The sequence below is a fragment of the Taurulus bubalis genome (genome assembly GCF_910589615.1).
Source record: "Taurulus bubalis genome assembly, chromosome: 5".
Classification (NCBI taxonomy): Eukaryota; Metazoa; Chordata; class Actinopteri; order Perciformes; family Cottidae; genus Taurulus; species Taurulus bubalis.
The window spans coordinates 10,993,709-10,999,222 of record NC_136593.1 but is presented as its reverse complement, the minus strand read 5'-3'; positions in this window follow the sequence as shown (position 1 = coordinate 10,999,222).

Sequence of the window (5,514 nt, the reverse complement as noted above, 5' to 3'; positions counted from 1 at the left end):
TAATATCTAGCTAAACTAAACCAGTTGGGCAAAATTCTCAGCTGATTCAATCTGCATTGATTAGAAATCAGTTAAAAAAAGATATTGGCCAGCTGAACATGTGGGGTCATTTGTCTGTGCTTCTGTACTATCCAACCCTGCTGCCATGTCTGCATTTGAATCCTGTGTACTGAAAAATACTATATAATTACTTTCAATTCAATCACAACACATGTTTGAACTAAATACATGGCGTATAATTATCATATAATCAGATTATGTGAAATCTTCCACCGGCTTTGCGAGCAATGCCAATCATTCACCACACTTCTTAGGTCACGGACACTTTTGGTCACCTGTGCTGTGGGTCGTGATGTTGGAGTTAATTTCAGACATGGCCTCCTGACTCTTCACAGTGGCTAAATATGTGCTTACATAGCGTCGTAATTATAGAGTCACATTGCCATACTGTAAATAATGTGCGAATACAAACATCTACTTACGCACAGGTGCACCAAGTGGGACTGTAGTTACACATACACGCCATAATTAGCAGAGGAATCGTGTCAGAAGCATATCATGTGTGTCACTTTAACTCCAGTTGACACTCTGGCCTACTTCTCAAACGCTGAACCCTAAACCTTCAGTGACTGGATGAGTTGAAATAACAGCGCTCCTGGCACTTTTCACTGCCGCTAATCTTTACTGTTGCGGCTTCACATTATATCAATGATCTTTTGAGATTTTAAGTAACATGCAGGGTATTTAGAAAACATTATCATATTTCATAAAAACTACAGTGGAATAGGGTCATTTTTTGTTAATTACAAACACTAGATTTTCTGAAGAAAATGTGGATGGACACATATTTACAGGACGACATATGTGGTTCAGTAGGCAAGGAAAAAAGATAAAGGATATGTATTTGCATTTAACGAATGCTGAATGTAATATATAACATAGCTCTATATGTTAGGAGTATGTGCAAAGTTTGGCTTTGATTGAGTGAAGTTAAGTATTTTTTATAATTATTTTAGTTGAGGATTTTCGAACAATTGTATCAACTCAGCCAACACTAAAAGTTCCCACTCCCTCCCTGGTCCCTGAACGGTCTTCGCTTCACTCTAGCCATGTGCTGCAGACTGAGAGGAAGCTAAAGAGTCCAAACAAGGCCAGGTGAATCTTATTTCAGCCATATATATATATTTGCTGGACATGAATGTCAATGTTGTGCATATATTGGCGAAGGTTGGCTTCCCAGTGGAATTGGTGGATTCAGTAGGCTGCAAGGATTCCAAAACTGCATGGTAATCCTGTGTAGCTTCATGCTATCAATGTGAAAAGTAATATTTTAAAAAATTGGGGCGCTCTCTCAAGTCACTCTCGAGTCCCTTCGAGTCATACTTATGGTTTATGTTTATATTTATTGTGGAATAGTGTCATAAACATGAACAATTGACTTATATTCTTATATATATTGACTTGTAAGGCCAGGATGTACCGTTTTCTTTGTTATATCACAGCAGAGGCCCATATATGCACTTGATCGATGAAGACGTTCGACGAAGGTCTGAGCCCCTATTTTGGGAGCTCTGGGGTTCAGAAGTTAAGAGTGTTGAAACAGACGCAGACTCCATAAATCTGACATCAAAAAGGTGTGTGAGGGTCTGAAGCTATTCGACGGTCTGACAAGCTCTTCTGATGAAGCGGCAGCGTTAATGTTCTAACTTCAGTAGACTAACGACACAGTTTGTATTCATTTGAAAAAAAATTGTGAGGACAATGTGTGTGGACTTATATTTACAGGATGATATACTGTATCATTCGTAACAGTAGTTTCAAACAGTTCAGTTTTTTTTCCAAAGGTAATTCACTATCGGAAAAGCAGGATGCAACTCATTTTAATAATTTTCCTCGTCAATAATATGGCTGTGTCTCTTCATCTTCTATAAGTGTCAGTTCTAAGTGTAAGCGCTTTGTATGTTACACTTTGGATTTCTCTCCGGACAATGTGTCTTACATTTCTGCATTAAGAAACTAATTATGAAAGCATTGAAATCCATATATGGTGATGCCTGAGTGTGTTTTTGACCTGATTTTTTGATGAAGCTCTGTGAAGAGAAGTAAAGTGCAAAGAATGCACAGCGTCTCTAACAAGGACAGGCTCCTCAGGGAGTTGAGTCATCTATACAGTGCATTGACGAGGTTATTTGGCTCTGGGTTTGTTGGGACTATCATCCCGCTTCTTTTCTTCAAACCTCGAGTCTCTCTCACAGCTCTGCTCTATATTTGTGTTTCTGTTCTGAGGACCTTTTTCTGATACATTTGTTCAAACCATTTTACATCAGTGTGTATCCAACTCGTTTGAGTCCATGAGTGTCAAAAATTCACAATAAAGAAATACATTTTAACTACCTTAAAACGCAACAATAAAACCAACTCATATAATAGTTAGTTTTTTTGCACTCTCAAAGATATCCTTCATAACAGCTTTTTAAATGTGCAATAACTGTATTTTAAGGTGCTAACACTGCTATGTGCAAAGACAGGACACTTTACCAACACAATTAAATTCCTTCAAATGCAATTATAATCGTTACTGTCATAACTTCACTGATGAGTTGCATTACTGTTCTGTAACAGACACGTTGTCAAATTGACGCATTCAGAATTCTAATAAAATGCATTTTATTAGAATTGCAAACAAAGGTTTTTAAGGTAAACGTAATTTACGTAAATAGATAATCTAGGATCAATCTGGAATCCAATTATTCAAATCAAATATTTCTTCATCTTAAACCAGCACTTATAGAGAAAAAATAGACCCTTCTTAAATACATCTATAGTTTAAGATAATAAGAGACTTCAGGATTCAAATAGATAGAAGGACAGCACATCCTTCCCAATTTTAAATGTGCTTAAAGCAGCTTGAAGTCCTCTTCTCCTTTTTGCAACATTGCATCAAACCCTCCAGAGATGTGTTTAGAAGAAGATTTATGAATTATTGGTTGTTGTAGGTCGTGTGGAAGGTGTAGCGTAAACATGAAGTCAGAAATGGTTCATTTCGGCTTCAAAATAATACATTTAAACATGTCTAAACATGCTATCTCTTCTTTTTCATAAGAGGAAGTAATCGGTTGTCACGGTATGTATAATTACAGTGGAAGCTCTTGGGTGGCCTGTACATGTCCACACAAACACACACACAGACACACACACACAGACACACACACACACACACAAACACGCGCGCGTCACGTGAAGAGAGGAAAGCGGTGCTTCCAGCTGGAAACCCGCTGCTGTCTGGGTGATGGGAGAAAAGTAGGTCTCTCATCTGGTTAATCACACATATGCAGTTTGCTGCGAGATGAAGGTGTTGATTAAACACGTAGGCAAGTGAAAAAGAGGGCTGCAGCCCTGCCTATGAAATTTTATGCTGAGGGAATTTTAAGGTCAGTGCAAAGTCTTTGTGGAAACTCTCTCTTCTGATCAGATGTTGTGTCTTCCTTCTGGGTTTTTTCTTTTGTGGTGGAAAGTGCTTTCACTCATGAAAACACTCATGTTCACTCATGTTTAAAAAGTTGCATAGTGATTTGATTTGCTAAAATGAAATACATAAAAAAATGCAATGGATAACGTGATCTATGTGAATGTCAATAAGGCGCTTTAAAAAAATGGGGAAAAAAGCACAACAGCAACAAACATTTTGCATCTGAAGAGTTGCATTTTTTCCCAAGAAACATCCTTCTTCTTGGAAACTGTTTTCCAGGATACCTGCACTCTTTATTAAGTGCCCATAACTCTAATCCCTCTTGAAGAGTTGAGATACTCACTTATACCCACTCACCAATTTCCTGTTGGGTACATTACACACATTTGGAACAAGATATACAGTATTTAATCTTATTTGGGCATGAGCAAGCAATCAGCCTCATCATTGAAATGAAATGTATATAAGTATGGAAACCTACAAGGCCTTCCAGTAAACTTAGCGCTATACGCACCATATGCTCGAACCAGTTTAGTACCCCTTGCCCTCTATGTATACTAGTACTGACATATACATTCACGTGAATTTCATTTAAACATCAATAACAAAAAAATATCGCCATCCCACATCCTAATCGGATCTGTAAATACAGTAAAAAATAAAACACTGCTTCTCGGAAATCGGACATTCCAGCATCTGGTTTGTATCTATTGCTATGGGAAACAGAACAAACAGAGAAACAGGGACTTGACCCATAACAGCTTTATCAAATTTTAGGCCCCACAGCTTCAAGTTAAATCCATAAGGGCTGCATGTGTCACTGGTGCTGTTGGGAGTGAGATGATGCATCTGTAGGAGTTTGAATGATCGGAGGTCCTGCAGGAGTGAGGGGAAAATGCTCGTGGATTAATTATTACAGTAACCCTCACATTAACACAACCAAGAACATCTCACTTTTACATCCGAGGCGAATTTGTAACAGAGCTGATGAATACAAGCCCACTAAAATGTGTTCTTACATGCAGGTGCACGTGAAAGATAATACTGACAGTGTGAGAAGTCATGATTTTCCTCTGCACAGTTGCTGCCTCGTGTGTTCGAGCAAAGGACATGTGACAGCAGGCTCAAACAAACAGGCGGCGGAGAGCAACTGAATAAGACAACAATGGACAGGAGCATGCACGCACAATTACACATTCATTCACGTACACGCTAATGTATCTCTCCAATGCATGGGAGTAAACATGCTTTATGTATTAGCACATATTCTTAGCTACATATGCAATATTGTGTCTGTGCATGTGCAGAAAGAACATCATCTGCATGTACCAAGAATAATAACACGTTGAGAGAGTATACACAGCCATACATGCACACACTCCCTCGCCTCGTTCACTCACTAAAGACCAGGAATGGGTGGAACTGAGACGTGCAGCATTAATGAATGAAAAGCTCTCACCATAAAGTGTGTGTGTGCTTGCATATGTGCGTGTGTTTGTGTGTGTTTTGAGTATAGTAGAATTAATAATCCCTTTGATCCCCTTTTGCAGATCATTCAGTACTGTGGATGGTTATGTATGTGTGGCTGTGTGAGAAAGATAGTGCAGAAGATGTTAGCAAATCCCTCTCATTCAGCAGCTGGCTACTGTTTGAAATATCATTCAACTAAAAACGAGTCTTGAAGGAAAGGAGGGGTGAGGAGAAAGACAGGGATCAATGCGGAAAAGTGGAGCTGACAGAGATGAAGCAAGGCAGTATGAGACACATTTGGAGGGAAAAAAAGATATGAAAGAGGCAGATAAAGGGAGGAGAAAAGGGAGAAAGAAAAGAGGCCACAAAGGATAATTAGAATCAACATTTACTCTCCATTGATTAACTATGAATGGAGCTCAGCAGTATAGTTAAGCAAGGTACATGTGGGACTCTCTCTCTCTCTCTCTCTCTCTCTCTCTCTCTCTATCTCGGCCCTGCTCTCTCTGTGTATGAGCCTCTGGCCTTCATTGTGGTACCAAACGTGGTTGAGCACAATTCACTGGCTGTGTCCA